We start from the raw sequence: 17,557 nt of genomic DNA, 5'->3' as shown, positions 1-17,557 counted from the left end.
CTACATCCTATCTTTTTCTTTCTTTTTTCCTCCCTAATTATTGAACTTCTCTTAACAAGAGCCCTAGACCACAGCAACTCATATATATAATATACAGCACTCCCACACATCCACCACAAAACCTTTTCCCTTCTACAGCGATACTCTTACACCCTATTCACATCATATTTACTTAAAGTGATGTACAGAGTCTGAGACAATAGCTTTCAAACAAGGCGACATCTGTGCTTACATTGTGGTGCTTACTTTAGGATACACAGTTTTCTAATTTTTTAGTTGTCCTATGTTTTACATTATGGTTTACATTATCAGTCTGTCGTCTCCTATATGTTATTGTGTAATATTACATGTTTTATATCCATCCTTGTGTACTCTCACGAAACTCCTCTCTTAACTCCCATTTACCTTGGTTCCACACATTTAACATCCATTTTCCCATCCACCTTGGTGCCCACAGTGACAGCCAACCTCCATTTCCTGAGGAGCCACGTCCAGAGATAGTTGGAATAGTATTCAGGACCTAACTTGCTCAATCGCCCCAATGCCCTGGGAGCCACCCTTTCTCTCGAGAGATACAGTTCCCTCTATTTGATGACATTAGTCCTCCCCAGGATGTGGGTCCACCCCCACTCTCACTACTTGGGTCTCTACCCAATGGTGTCACCCACTCTGGCAAAATGAGCATTCAGACATTCCCCAGGAGCCCATCCCGCATTGGACCATCCCCTCCAAGCATTCTTAACAGGTAACCCTCTTAATTATATTTTGATACGATTTTCTTGGCATTTTACTCTCCACCAACACCTGACACTCTCATATGTTCGTATGCTACCCCTCCCTCCCCCCACTTTTGGGCAATATTACCCATCCACCCATCCCCAGCCACCCTCAAACCCACAAAGCCCCTCGCAAAGGTAACTCCTTGCCCCCATTTTATCTCTTCTTTGTGTTCATACTTACCACCAGCTCATCATAAATTCCACCCCTGCAGATGTCAGCTCATATCCTTCCTCCACCCCCCAATTTCCTGTAAGCCTATCATTCAGTCTCTTGCTCTCTGAGGCAACTTGCTTATTTCATATCTTTGAGGTCATGTAGTATTTGTCCTTCAGTGCCTGGGTTGCTTCACTCAACATAAGGTTCTCAAGATTCATCCATGTTATCATGTGTGTTTGTAGTGTATTTGTTCTTACAGCCGAGTAGTATTCCATTGTGTGTATATACCACATTTTATTGATCCACTCATCTGTTGATGGGCATTTGGGTTGATTCCAACTTTTGGCAATAGTGAACAATGCTGCTATGAACATTGGTGTACATACATCGGTTTGTGTCCTTGTTTTCAGTTCTGCTGGGTATATACCCAGCAGTGGTATTGCTGGGTCATATGGCAAATCTATGGCTAGTTTTTTGAGAAACCGCCATACTGTCCTCCAGAATGGTTGGATCCTTCTGCATTCCCACCAGCAGTGGATGAGTGTTCCCCTTTCTTCACATCCTCTCCAGCATTTGTATTCTTCTATTTTTTTCATAGCTGCCAATCTTATGGGTGTAAGATGGTATCTCATTGTAGTTTTGATTTGCATTTCCCTGATAGCTAGAGATTTGGAGCATTTTTTCATATGCTTTTTAGCCATTTGTATTTCTTCTTTGGAGAAGTGTCTGTTTAAATCTTTTTCCCATTTTTTAAATGGGTTGTTTATCTTTTTATTTTCAAGACATAGGAGTTCTTTATATATGCAAGTTATAAGTTTCTTATGAGATATATGGTTGCCAAATATTTTCTCCCACTGTGTGGGCTCCCTTTTTACTTTCTTGACAAACTCCTTTGAGGTGCAGAAGGCTTTAATTTTGAGGAAGTCCCATTTATCTATTAGTTCTTTTGCTGCTCGTGCTTTTGGTGTGATATTCATGAATCCATTTCCTATTACAAGGTCCTATAGATGTTTTCCTACACTGCTTTCTAAGGTTTTTATGGTCTTAGCTCTTATATTTAGGTCTTTGATCCATCTTGAGTTGATCTTTGTATAAGGTGTGAGATGGTATTCCTCTTTCATTCTTCTACATATGGATATCCAGTTCTCCAGACACCATTTGTTGAATAGGCCATTCTCTCCCAGTTGAGAGGGTTTGGTGGCTTTATCGAATATTATGTGGCTATATATGTGAGGTTCTATATCAGAGCTTTCAATTCGATTCCATTGGTCTGTGTGTCTCTCCTTATGCCAAGACCATGCTGTTTTCACCACCGTAGCTTTGTAGTATGTTTTGAAGTCAGGTAGTGTGATTCCTCCAATTTTGTTTTTCTTTTTCAGTATGTCTTTGGCTATTCGGGGTCTCTTTCCTTTCCAAATAAATTTCATAGTTAGTTTTTCTAGTTCCTTAAAGAAGGCTGTGTTGATTTTATTGGAATTACATTGAATGTGTAGATCAGTTTTGGTAGGATAGACATCTTAATAATATTCAGTCTTCCTATCCATGAACAAGGAGTATTCTTCCATTTATTTAGGTCCTCTTTGATTTCCTTGAACAGTCTTGTATAGTTCTCAGTGTATAAGTTTTTTACCTCTTTAGTTAAATTTATTCCCAAGTATTTGACTTTTTTATTTACTATTGTGAATGGTATTTGTTTCTTGATTTCCTCCTGATCTTGCTCATTATTGGTTTACAGAAAAGCTACTGATTTTTGCGCATTGATCTTATAACCTGCGACTTTACTAAACTCATTTATGAGTTCTAGAAGTTTTGTTGTAGATCTCTCAGTGTTTTCTATGTATAGGATCATGTCATCTGGAAATAATGAAATTTTGACTTCTTCCTTTCCAATTTGAATGCCTTTTATATCTGGTTCTTGGCTCAGTGCTCGAGCAAGTACTTCTAAGACAATATTAAATAGGAGCGGAGACAATGGGCATCCTTGTCTTGTTCTTGAGTTTAGAGGGAAGGATTCTAGTTTTTCTCCATTGTAAACAATTTTGGCTGTAGGTTTTTCATATATACTCTTTATCATGTTCAAAAACTTTCCTTGTATTCCAATCTTTTGGAGTGTTTTTATCAAGAAAGGGTGCTGTATTTTGTCAAATGCTTTTTTCTGCATCTATAGATATAATCATGTGATTTTTTTCCTTCAATCTGTTTATATGGTGTATTACGTTGATTGATTTTCTTATATTGAACCATCCTTGCATACCTGGGATGAATCCCACTTGGTCATGGTGTATAATTCGTTTAATGTGTTGTTGAATACGATTAGCAAGTATTTTGTTAAGTATTTTTGTGGCTAGGTTCATTAGAGAAATTGGTCTGTAATTTTCCTTTCTTGTGGTGTCTTTGTTTGGGTTTGGTACTAGGGTAATGTTGGCATCATAGAAGGAGTTTGGCAATGTTCTTTCTGTTTCGATTTTTTGGAATAGTTTCAGCAGGATTGGTGTCAGTCCTTTCCGGAATGTTTTGTAGAATTCACCTGTGAAGCCATCTGGCCCTGGGCTCTTCTTAGTTGGGAGATTTTTAATAACTGATTCTATCTCTCTGCTTGTGATTGGTTTGTTAAGATCATCAATTTCTTCTTTTGTCAATATGGGCTATTTATGTGTTTCTAGGAATTTGTCCATTTCCTCTAAATTGTCATTTTTGTTGGAATATAGTTTTTCAAAGTATCCTCTTATGATAGTCTTTATTTCTGTGGGGTCAGTGGTTATATTGCCTTTCTCATTTCTTATTTTGTGTATTTACATCTTCTCTCTTTTTTTCTTTGTTAGTCTCGCTAAAGGTTTGTCAATTTTGTTGATCTTCTCAAAAATCCAGCTCTGCTTGTTTATCTTTTCAAGTGCTTTCTTATTTTCTATTTCATTTAGTTCTGCTCTTATCTTTGTTATTTCATTCCTTCTTCTTCATGTTGGGTTACTTTGTTGTTGTTTTCTAATTCCTTCAAATGTGCATTTAGTTCTTCAATTTTCCCTCTTTCTTCTTTTTTGATATATGAATTTATGGCTATAACTTTCCCTCTCAGTACTGCTTTTGGTGCATCCCATAAATTTTCGTATGTTGTGTTATCATTATCATTTGATTCAAGGTAGTCATTGATTTCTTTTGAGATTTCCTCTTTGACCCACTGTTTTTCTAAGAGTGTGCTGTTTAATTTCCAAATCATGGTGTGAAACCTGGGCTTCTGTCCCTTACAAATTTCCAGCCTGACTCCACTGTGGTCAGAGATATTGTTTTGTATGATTTCAATCTTTCTGAATTCATTCGGCCTTTCTTTGTGGCCTAGCATATGGTCTATCTTGGAGAATGATCCATGTGCGCTTGAGAAAAATGTATATCCTGATGTGTTTGGGTGTAATGATCTATATATGTCTATTAGATCCAGCTCCTCTAATACACTGTTCAAATGTTTTGTTTATTTAGTGATTCTCTTTTGAGATGTTCTGTCCAGAGTTGATAGTGGTGTATTAAAAATCCCCCACTATAATTGTAGATGCATCTATTGTTTCACTTAGTTTTTCCAGCATTTGCCTCACATATTTAGAGGCGCCCTTCTTAGGAGCATAAATATTTATGATTGTTCGATCTTCTTGACAGATTTTCCCTTTCACTAAAATGTAGTATCCTTCTTTGTCTCTCACAATTGTTTCACATTTAAAGTCTATTTTGTCTGATATTAATATAGCTACTCCTGCCTTTTTTTGGTTATTGTTTGCTTGTATAATTATTTTCCAGCCATTCACTTTCAATCTCCATGAGTCTCTGGGTCTAAGATGTGTCTCTTGTAGACAGCATACGGATAGGTCATATTTCCTTATCCAATGTCCCAGTCTGAATCTTTTGATAGGTGAGTTTAATCCATTGACATTCAGTGTTATTACTTTCAAGGAATTATTTGTGTTAGCCATATTTTGATTGGATTTGTGTTTGTCATATTTTGTTTGTATTTTTTTCCTTTCTCTTTTTGTCTTGTTGTTGTTGTTGTTGCTCTTATACTCTCCTCCAACTTTGCCTGTCCTGTTTTTTCCTTTCTTCATGCAGAACTCCCTTTAGAATTTCTTGAAGGGGAGGCTTCTTGTTGGTATACTCTTTCAGTTTCTGTTTGCGAATATTTTGAACTCTCCATCATGTTTGAATGCTAGTTTAGCTGGATAGAGTATTCTTGTTTGGAAATATTTTTCCTTTAGTACCTTGACTATATCATACCACTGCCTTCTTGCCTCCATAGTTTCAGATGAGAAATCAGCACTTAATCTAATGGAGCTTCCCTTGTATGTGATGGTTTTCTTTTCTCTTGCTGCTTTTAGGATTTTCTCTTTGTCTTGAGAATTGGATAATTTGACAAGTATATGTCTTGGGGTGGGCTTTTTGGGGTTTATGACTAGTGGAGTGTGCTGTGCTTCTTGGATATGTACATCTGTCTCTTTCAGTAGATTTGGGAAGTTTTCAGCCATTATTTCCTGCAACACTCCTTCTGACCCCTTTCTCTTCTCTTCTCCTGGAATGCCTATAATACGTATGTTTGAGCATTTTGCATTGTCATTCAGGTCCCTAAGTCCTAGATGGATTTTTTCTATCTTTTTATCGACCCCTTCTACTATCTGTTTGATTTCTAATGTACTGTCTTCCACACCACTAATTCTCTGCTCTGCCTCTTCTAGTCTGCTGATATTTGCTGCAAGTGTATTTTTGATTTCTTGAACTGTGGTGTTCATTCCCATCATATCTGTTATCTTTTTGCATATGTCTGCAATTTCCCCTCCATGTGATGTCTTCATATTGTTAACCTCTTTCATTACTTCATCAAATTTGTCGGTGACAAGTGTTCTGAGATCTTTCATTGCTTGTGCAATGTTCTGCTCCCCTTCCTGATTTTTGGTTTGTGGATTGGATTCAGCCATGTTTTCCTGATTACTGGTTTAGTTTGTAGATTTTTGTTGCTTTCTGGTCATTATTTAATCTTGATGGATTTAATCAGTTCCTTAGCTCCTTTGTCTACTCTTGGAGATTAATTAGCTGTTGTTTTTGTGTAAGTATTATATCTTCTCTTTGTCACTTTGTTCTTCTTATTCTAATTTCTTGTTGTTGGTTAAGTTCACTTTAAAGGAAAGTATTAGTGCCAGGGAAAGGCAATTGTGTAAGCAAGGGAAAAGTGTAAAGTAATATTGGTGATATATGTTAACAAAGCAAGAATATGAGATCTGGGAGGATGGAGGTTAGAGTCATGTAAATTGTGTAGAGTTATAGCAGTAGGTAGAGTATCTATTATGAGGTGGATGATTGAATATGGGAGGAATATGGTATGAGCTAAAAAGGTATTGTTTTCGTGAGAGAGGGAAAAAGAAAAGAAAGGTAATAGTTTCAAGAGTAGATAACAGACAGAAAAAAAACAAAGGTATTAGAAATTAAGACTTAAACACTTCGTGGATCAAAGAAAGGGAGGTGGGAGGTGCAATATAGGAGAGACAGTAGATGATGGCAGATATCAAGATGTAGGGGAAATAGGATAGTGTAGGTAGCCTAAATCAGTTCACATAGAAATGAGGCAGTGGAGGATGAGAAAACCCCAGCAAATGTGAGGTGTTTCCTGGCGCACCTATTGTATAATTGAGTTAAAATAAAATAAGTAGAAGATGAGGGACACGAGGGGGAGAGAAAACAGAAAAAGAAAACAAATAAAAAAAGAAAAAGAAAAAGAAAAAGAAAAAGAAAAAAATAAAAAAGAGGGGAAGAGAAGAAAGGAAGAAAGGAAAAGGGGGTGGGCAAAAGGTGGGGAACAGGTAGGGGAGAGAAAAAAAAAACAGATATACACGACCCACAATTAAACCACCAACTACACAACAACAACCACAAGAAAAAAAACCCTAAATAACTGAATAAAAAAAAGACTTTGGGGGATACGCTGTGAGAAAAGACTAGGGGATAATGCGGTGTTAGCAATCAGGACATTTAAAAAAAGTAAAAAATAAGACAAAATGAAAATAAAAACAAAACAAAATGAAACGATAGAGAAAAAATGCCAACGTTGAAGGCTCGGGCATTCAAGGACCTCAGATGGACCTCAGGGTGTGATGGATTCAGGGGTGGAAAATCTGAGATATTAAAGACTCAAGAGGTGTGATTCTCTGGGGTGTGGGCCACCAGAGTTTAGGGGATTCAGACCAGGCAACATCCAATCTGGTCAACAGGAAGACTAGGAGCTCCGTAGTGTAACACAGCCCTCAGGGATCCCCACAGCTGGACGCCAGCCCTTTGGGGGAAGTCAGATCAACAAACTCCATATTATGTCTGAACCCTGCAATTCACTTACTTAGTAGGGCTCATTAGTGTGGGTATATCATCACTTCAGCTTTGGACAGCTCCTGCCCTGTGCTTCCAGACCACTGCCACTGGAGGGCGCCTTTACACCACAGCCACTTTACTGGCACAGATCCGAAGCCTGGCCTGTGACGCCGAAAACAGATTCCAAAACCGGAATTCCCAAGCTTCATAAAATATTCCTTAATCAGCTTCCAGATGTGTCCCCCTCCCTCGCCGCACCCTGAAACAACTTCTCAATTACGTCCCTTTATTGCCTACAGCCTAAATTCGATCGCAGATCGGCAGCCCGGGTGTGGGGGCGGGGCTTCAGGCAGAAGCGCTATTATTTGTGTCTGCCATCAAAAATTTTCCCCCGCTTCACAACAAAACACCGTCTATCTCACCAAATCGATCCGCAAAGGAGACCCGTCGCATCAACCCACCAACAGCCCGCCCAGGACTCGCGAACTCTCCAGCACCGCAGAGCCACCAAAAAGCTGAGCCGCTGCTCAGCACCGCGGCTCCACCCACCCCCAAGAGGGAGGAACCCGTGTGGGGGTCTCACCTCCGGGCAATAGAACCCAAATTATATATTATAGACCAATCCTCTCCATTACCTTTCCACCAAATCGATGTCCAGACACTTCCTGCCCTGCAAAAATCCCAAAAAAGCCCTGCCTCGGAGAACCTCCAGCCGTGCCCAGCCGTTTCTTCCCAGGAGAGATCACAAGGCAAGTTCACTCAGTGACCATCTTGCTCACTTGTGTCTTTTCTAACTTCTACCTTCTGTTATTCTCTTACATTCCATCTCTTTGTTTTGCCCTCAATTTCTGACTTTTTATTTCTAACACCTCTATTCTGTTTTCTATCTTTTATTCACTCTTTATGTTATTGTCCTTTCTTTTCCCTTTCCCTCTCTCCTGACCACACTGGCCTTTTAAATCAAACCATATTCTTCTCCATATTAAGGTTACCATCTCATTATATGTACTCCACTTTTTTTTTGTTATAACTACACAACTTACACGAGAATAATATTAATTCTCCTAGCTTTCACATGGTTCTTCTGCTAACATTTACTATCAATACTACTATTACACTTTTTCTTTTCTTACCTCTTTGCATTGTCTGGCTCTAATATTTTCCTTTTAGGGAACTTAGACAACAAAAAGGAAACAGAATAAGAAGAATAAAGTGTCAGAGAAGACTTAAAACACACACAAAACACATAAATAAAACTCAAGACTAGATGGAGACACAAATCAACTGAACAAACCCATCAAGATAAAATGATGACCAGAGAGCAAAAAAAAATTATAAACAGTAGGAATAACCAGGAAAGAATGGCCAAATCTAATGAACAAACTGAAATCCAGGAAGAGGAGCAGAACATTGAGTAACTAATCAAAACTCTCAAAACAAATATCATAGACCAATTTAATGAAGTGAATAAAGAGATTAAGAATATTATGAGGGAAGGGGACTTGGCCCAGCAGTTAGGGCGTGGTCCACGCCCTAACATGGGAGGTCCATGGTTCAAACCCGGGCCTCCTTGACACATGTGGAGCTGGCCCATGAGCAGTGCTGATGCATGCAAGGAATGCCATGCCACGCAGGTGTGTCCCCCATGTAGGGGATGCAACAAAAAGAAACACAGATTCCCGTGCCACTGAAAACAGCAGAAGTGGAAAAAGAAGATGCAGCAAATGGACACAGAGAATAGACAACTTGTGTGGGGTGGTGGAGGGACAGGAAAGTAAATAAATAAATAAATCCTTAAAAAAAAGAGAATATTAAGAAAAAAATTTGGGGAGCAAACAAAAGATATGGTAAACATATGCAAAAAGATAACAAATATGATGCTGATGAATGGCACAATCAAAGAAATGAAAATTACACTCTTAGCAAATAACAGAAGATTTTATAGAGGCAGATGAAAGAATTAATGTTATGGAAGACAGTACATCTGAACAGCGGAATTGATCAATAAAATATAGAAAAAATCCAGCAGCAACTTAGGGACCTGAATGACAATGCAAAATGCACAAATATGCGCATTATGGGCATCCCAGAAAGAGAAGAGAAGAGAAAGAGGACAGAAATAGTTTTGGAGGAAATAATGGCTGAATATATCCCAAATCTACTGAGGGAAATGGATGTCCATGTCCAGCATGCACAACACACCCCAAACAGCATAAATCCCAACAGACCTATATATATATATATATATATAAATTTATCCAATTCTCAATACAAAGAGAAATTACTGAAGGCAACAAGAGAAAAACAACAACAACATCACATACAAGGGTAGCCCAATAAGATTAAGAGCTGATTTCTACTACAAAATTGTGGAGGCAAGAGGGCAGTAGTATGACATAGTCAAGATACTAAAAGATAATAAGTTCCACCAAGAATACTCTATCCAACAAAGCCGACATTCAAAAATGACGGAGAATTCAAAATAGTCACAGATAAACAGAAAGTAAGATAGTATGCCGACAAGAAACCTGCCTACAAGAAATACTAAAGGAAGTTCTGTAAGAGGAAAGAAAAATAAAATAAAAAACAAGAGAGACAGTGTTGGAGCAGAGTATAAAAACAACTTAAAACACAAAAAGAAATAACAATATATGACAAACACAAATCCAAAGAAAATATGGCTAATGTAAATAATTCCTCGAGAGAAATAAAACCGAACATCAATGGATTAAACTCACCTATCCAGAGACACAGATTGGAAGAATGGATAAGGAAATACGACCCATCTATATTCTGTCTACCAGAAACATATCTTAGACCCAGGGATTCAAGGAGATTCAAAATGAATGTCTGGAAAACAATCTAAAAATCAAACAATAAGCAAAAAAAGCAGGAGTAACTATATTAATATAAGACAAAATAGACTTTAAATGCAAAACTATTGTGAGAGACAAACATGGACACTACATATTTGTAAAAGGGCTAATCTTTCTAGAAGAAATAAAAATCAAACATTTATGCTCCTAAGCATTGCATCTCCAAATATGTGAGGCAAACACTGGAGAAACTATATGAAAGAGCCCCCTGTCCCTCTCCTCCCTTCTTCATCATGCCTTCTGCTCGCCACCGCATCGATACTTCTCTGTCTGCCGCTCTCTCAGCAACTCTTCTCCTGGCCCACCAACTCCTCCCTTATTTGCTTTTCTTCTTCCCGACTGTACCATCTGCAACGCCATCATATCCATTACGTCTCCTCTGCACCAGAAGAAGAACCAGCAGCTGCTTTTGGAATTATGGCGGTCGTGGAAATCCGGGATAATCTACTTGGAATATCTTGGGTTGACAGTACCTGGATCCCCATTTTGAACAGCGGTAGTGTCTTGAATTACTTCTCAGAAAGAAGCAATCCTTTTTACGACAGGACGTGTAATAAAGAAGTAGTCAAGATGCAGAGACTAACATTAGAACATTTAAATCAGATGTTTGGAGTGGAGTACATCCTTTTACATGCTCAAGAGCCCATTCTTTTCATTGTTGGGAAGCAACAGCGGCAGTCCCCTACCCAAGTTATTCCACTGGCTGATTACTATATCATTGCCGGAGTTATCTGTCAGGCACCAGACTTGGGATCAGTTATCAACTCCAGAGTTCTTACTGCAGTGCATGGCATTCACTCAGCTTTTGATGAAGCTATGTCAAATTGTCGATATCATCCCTCCAAAGGATATTGGTGGCACTTTAAAGATCATGAAGAGCAAGATAAAGTCAAACCTAAAGCCAAAAGGAAAGAAGAACCTAGCTCTATTTTCCAGAGACAACGAGTGAATGCTTTACTCTTGGATCTTAGACAAAAATTTTCACCCAAATTAGTGTAGCAAAAGTCTGGAGAAAAGCCTGTCCCAGTGGATCAGACAAAGAAACACTCAGAACCTGTACCAGAAGCTGTAAAATCTGAGGAGAGGGAGGCCACAAAGAATATTCAACAAATAGTAAGCACTAAAGGCCCCCCTGAGAAACGGATGAGACTCCAGTGAGTGATGGACAAGACTCCTTTCTCCGTTATTATCATAACTTATTTCTGTGGCAGGCTCTTGAACTTTAAAATACTTTGTCACAGTCCTTTCCTTTGTATGGAATGTGCTCTTCTTAAAGAAAGGGTGTTATTCCATCATGTATTCTCTATGAACTTGTCATATGTATCTTTTGTTAAAAAAGGAAAAACACATGTCCGACAATAGATGAATGAATAAACAAAATGTATAGACATGCAATGGAATATTATTCAGCTGTAAAAAGGAAGGAAATTCTGATACATGCTACTACATGAATAAACCTTGAAGGTATGTTATATTAACTAAAATAGATGCAAGAGGACAGATATTGTGCTATTCCACTTATATATGTAATATCAGAATATGCACATTCACAGAGAGAAAACAGTAGAAATTACCAGGAACAGGGGGAAGTGGGTGTTTTAGTTTTCTAGATTGCTTACAGTAAATACCAGTTTTACTACATTACCATGCATCCCAAATAAATCTTTGAGCTTGAACAGTGGGAATTTATTGGCTTACAGTTTTGAGGCTGAGAAAATATGCAAGTTATGGCAACATCAAGGCCATACTTTCTTCCCAAAGACTGGCTGCCAGCGATCCTTAGTTCCTTGCCACATGGTAAGGCACATGGTGGCATCTGCTGGTCTCTCCTTTCTTTTCTGAGTGTCATTGATTTCAGTTTCTTGCTTTTTTTTTTTTTTTTCCTCTCTGTATTCATTCTGTTTATAAAGGACTCCAGTTACAGGATTAAGACCTCTCCTAAATGAGGTGGGTCACACTTTAGCTGAAGTGGTCTCATCAAAAGGTCCTACTTAAGAATGGGTTTACAATTGGTTAATGCATAATGAATACAGGTTTTTGCTTGCAAAGTTTGTTAATGGATGGTGGTGATGGTAGCACGACATTATGAGTATAATTAATGTCACTGAATCAAATGCTTGGGAGTAGATGAGATGGGAAATTTTATTTAAAATATATGTTATCACAATTAAAATTTTCAAAAGTGAGGCTAAGACAATGACAGTTAAATGCAGTACATGGTCATGGGCTGGAACTAATAATGGAGGAAAATACTCTAAAGGACATTATTGGGACAACTGAAAAAACATATGGACTGTATGCTTTGTATCAATGTTAAATTTCTAGACTTGGTAGCTATACTTAAGGTGGTTACATAAGTTAGTCTTTGTTCTTAAGAAATGTACATGGAAGTGTTAAGTGTTAGAAAAGCATGATGCATGCAACCTACTCTCAAATGTTTAAAAAGATAGATACAACAAATGTAGCAAAATGCTAATAGTTGGTAAATTTGGGTATCTGAGTGGGGAGTGTGTTGGAGTTCTATAGATCATTACTTTATTTTGCAGTTTTCCTGTACGTTTGAAGTTATTTCAAAATAAAAGGAAAAAAAAAACTCTATGAAAGAATGGAAACCTCCACAAATATAGTGAAAGATTTTAATACACAACTATCACCATTGTACAGAACATGTCAACAGAGAGTCAATAAGGAAACAAAGACTTTGAACCATACATTAGAGGAATTGGACCTAATAAACATATAAAGAACATTTCACCACAATACAGCAGAATAAACATTCTTCTCAAGTGCACATGGATCATTATCCAAGATAGGCCACAGAGAACAACTCAATGAATTTAGAAATATTGAAATCATACAAAAAGATTTCTCTGACCACAGTGGAATGATACTGGAAATCTACAAGGGTCAGAGACCTAAATTAGGTACCAAGATATGGAAGTAAACCAACACACTCTTAGATAAACAGTGGGTCAAGGAGGTAATCTCCAAAGAAATCAATAACTACTTTGAAACTAGTGAAAATAACCACAGAACATATTAAAACTTCTGGGATGCAGCAAAAGTTGTACTGAGAAGGAAATTCAAAAGCATAAATTCATGCATCAAAAGAGAAGAAAGAGCTAAAATTGAAGACCTAGATGCATAATTTAAAGAATTACTAAAAAAACCCCAACAAACTAACCCCAAAGGAAGAAGAAAGACAGCAATAATAAAGATCAGAGCAGAACTAAATGAAATAAAAATAAGAAAGGGCTAGAAAAAATAAACAAAACTAAGAGTTGGTCTTGTGAGAAGATCAATAAAATTGACAAACCCTTAGTTTGACTAACAAGTAAGAAAACAGAGAGAAGATGCAAATGCACAAATCAAGAAATGAGAAACTGACCCCACAGAAATAAAAACTATCATACGAGTATACTTTGAAAATCTACGTGTTAACAGAAGGGCAATTTGGAGGAAATGGATAAATTCCTAGAAATACATAAGAAACCTACATTGATAAAAGAAGAAATTGATGATCTCAACAAATCAATCACAAGTAAAGAGATAGAATCAGTATTAAATACCTCCCAACTAAGCAGAGCCCTGGGCTAGATGGCTTCACCTACCCAACAATCCAGAAAGAACTAACACCAATTTTGCTTAACCACTTTCAAAAAATAGAATAGAAAGGAAAATTGCCTCACTCATCAATGATGCCAATGTTACCCTAATAACAAGACAAACACAGTCAACACAATAATGTAAATTTACAGACCAATTCTCTATTGAACCTACAATTGAAAATCCTGAACAAAATATTTGGTAATGGTATTCAACAACACATTACATGAATTATGCACCATGACCAAATAGATTTCATACCTGGTATGCAAAGATGGTTCAACATAAGAAAATCAATTAATTTAATATACCACATAAACAGATTGAAAGAAAATAACCACATGATCATATCTATAAATGCAGAAAAAGCTTTTGACAAAATACAGCACATTTTCTTGATGAAAACAGTGTAAAATATAGGAATAGAGGGAAACTTTCTGAACATGATAAAGGGCGTATATGAAAAACCCAAGGCTAACATCATTTACAATGGTGAAATCCTAAAAACTTTCCCTCTAAGATCAGGAATATGGCAATGACGTCGACTATCACCCCTCCTTTTAACATTGTGTTAGAAGTACTTGCTTAAAATTTGAGACAAGAACCAAATATAAAATGCATCTGAATTGGAAAAGAAGTAAAAATTTCATGATTAGCTGACGACATGATCCTATACATAGAAAGCCCTGAGAAATCTGCAACAAAGATTCTAGAACTTATAAATGAGTTTAATAAAGTCACAGGTTATAAGATCAATGCACAAAAATCAGCAGCATTTCTGTACACCAGTAATGAGCAATCTGAGGGGGAAATCAAGAAAAAAATAGCATTTACAATAGTAAATAAAATTAAAATACCTAGGAGTAAATTTAAGTAAATTTATACACAGAAAACTACACAACACTGTTAAAAGAAATAAAAGAAGACTTAAATAAAAGGAAGAATATTCCCTGTTCATAGATAGAACTATTAAATATCTTGAAGATGTCTATCCTACCAAAACTGATCTACAGGTATAATGCAATTTCAATAAAAATGAATATAGCATTTTTTACTGACACAGAAAAACTAAGTTTAAAATTTATTTGGAAAGGAAACAGGCCCCAAGTGGCCAAAGACAAAAATGGAGTGGGAAGAATCACACTACCTGACTTTATACATACTACAAAGCAACAGTGGTCAAAATGGCATGGTATTGGCACCAGGATAGACCTACTGACCAATGGAACCAAATTGAGTGTTCTCATATACGTCCTTACATATACAGTGATCTGATATTTGACAAGAACACCAACCTCACTCAAGTGGGAGAGAATGGCCTCTTTAACAAATGGTGCATGGAGAACTGGATATTCATATGCAAAAGAATGAAAGAAGATTACGATCTCACACTTGAAACAAAAGTTGACTTGAGATGGATTAAACACCTAAATATAAGAGCCAAGATGATAAAGATCTTTGAAAACAATGCAGGGATACATCCTTAAGAACTTGTAATAGGAAATGGCTTCATGAATTTCACACCCTGAGGATGAGAAGCAAAATAATAAATAGATAAATGGACCTCCTAAAAATTAAACTCTTTTGCACCTCAAAGGAATTTGTAAAATTGGAGAAAATATTTTGTAAACATATATCTGATAGGAGTCTAATATCCTGCATATGTAAAGAAATCCTATAAGCTCAAAAATGAAAGGACAATCAGCCCTTTTTAAAAATGGGCAAGAGATTTGAACACTTCCCCAAAGAAGAAATAAAATGGCTAAAAGGCACATGAAAAATGCTCAAAACCACTAGTTATTAGGGAATTGCAAATCAAAACTACAATGGTATACCATCTTACTCCCATTAGACTGGTGGCTATTAAAAAAAAAAAGACTATGTGTGTTGGAGAAGATGTGGAGGAATGGAATCTTCATTCACTGCTGATATGGGAATGCAGACAGATCCAGCCATTCTGGAAGACAGTTTGGTGGTTCCTCAAAAAACTAGCTATAGTTTATCCATATTACTCAGCAATTCCACTGCTGGGTTTATACCCAGAAGAACTGAAAACAAGGACACAAACTGATATATGCACACCAATATTCAGAGCGGCATTATTCATTATTGCCAACAGTTGGAATCAACCAAACTGTCCATCAACAGATGAATGATTCAAAAAATGTGGTATATACATACAGTGATATACTCCTCAGCTGTAAGAAGGAATACAGTACAAACACATGGGATAACATGGATGAATCTTGAGGACCTTATGTTGAGTGAAGCAAGCCAGGCATTGAAAGACAAATATTACATGATATCAAATAAGCAAACCAAGCTATATCAAAGAGCTAGAGACTGTATGATAGGTGTACACAAAATTTGGGGTTAGAGGAAGGATGAGAGCTGATGTCTACATTGGTGAAATCTATGATAAAGTGGAGGTAATTAGTTGTAAAGGGAAGGATTAAGACGGGAGCATAGGGATACTATTGGTTGGGGCTTTGCAGGTTTGAGGGGGCTAGGTTTGGGAGTATGAGTTAGATGGCTCAAGGAATTGGGGGAGGGTTGGGGGGAGCAGATGAACATGGGAGATTGTCGGGTATGTGGTTGAATCTATAATGTTGAGAAAACTCCAAAAATAATACAAGAAAGGGTTACTTGTTTTAGGATCTTAATGAAGGGGAGGAGGGGCATCAAACACAAGGTCAGGCTTCTGGGGAGTATGTGAGTGCTCATCTAGTCATCGTGTGTTATAGCATTCTGTGGAAACCCATAAAATGAGTGAGAAGGTGAACCCTCATCCTGGGGAGGCCTGATGTTCTGAAACAGAGGAAAGAATGTCTCTCAAGAGAATTGGTGGCTCTCAATAGGGGAGGACAAACTACTATGTCAAGCTCTCAGCATTGTTGCAAGTATCTGTGAACCTGGTCCTTCAAGCACTGAAGCTTGGTTGTCACTGTGGGCCTTGAGTGGAGGTGGAGAGAGTAATAGAATAGATGGAAGCAGGAGTAACTTGGTGGCAATGGAAGTGTTCCCCAAGATTGTATAATGATGGATATAGGATTTGTTAAATTTCACCAAAATTTATAACAGTGTATAGTCTGAAATGTAAGCCATAATGTAAACCATAATGTAACTAAAAAATTAGAAATGTACACATTCTAAACCCAAATGGAACCGTGTTTGGTAGCTATGTTTCAATATCTATACGTCAGCTAAAGCAAATGTTATATGAACATGTTAAAAGATCATTTCTGGGAAAGGGAGAAAATGGTTTGATGTTGGATATATAGGAGTCCCCTACAGTGCATATGTGACTTTACTGTGATCTAAACGTTTTTTTAAGACAAAATTAAAAATTAAAATAAAAGGATGTAGAAAATGAGGAAGGAATGAAGAAATTGCTTTGCCACTGTACATACAGGACAACATTTATTACATTGATGAAAAGCAAAATAACTTTTATGATATTTTTCATTTTTAATGCCCCAATTTATTTTTTACTTTATTTTAGTTTTTCTAAATTAGTATGTATTCTGTTTCAAATCTTTAAACCTATCACTACTATTTCATTTTTCTATTAATTGAATTTGGCAATATATGCTAGGTTTCATTTTTGAAGTATTTTTGGACCACAGAGGGGTTCAAATATGACAGGGGAGGAACACTTGTGTGGGGTGTTTTTGATGAAGAGCACATCGGTCAGAGGGAGTTCTCCAGGATATGTCTATATGGTATATAAAATTGTTTGGATATTTGTTGGGTATTTTCAAAGTAGCTGGAGTAACAAACAACAACTGAGGGACTGCTGAGTTCCTAGT

The 17,557-nt window shown here is 37.1% G+C and overlaps 1 pseudogene; it reads left to right on the top strand.

Moving 5' to 3' along the window:
* The first annotated feature begins 10,559 nt into the window (after nt 1–10,559).
* LOC101422157 (mediator of RNA polymerase II transcription subunit 6 pseudogene) lies at nt 10,560–11,220 on the top strand (annotated as a pseudogene).
* Nucleotides 11,221–17,557: the final 6,337 nt, after the last annotated feature.

This window comes from Dasypus novemcinctus, chromosome 19 (assembly GCF_030445035.2).
Source record: "Dasypus novemcinctus isolate mDasNov1 chromosome 19, mDasNov1.1.hap2, whole genome shotgun sequence".
NCBI lineage: Eukaryota > Metazoa > Chordata > Mammalia > Cingulata > Dasypodidae > Dasypus > Dasypus novemcinctus.
This window is presented reverse-complemented; position numbering and strand designations above follow the sequence as displayed.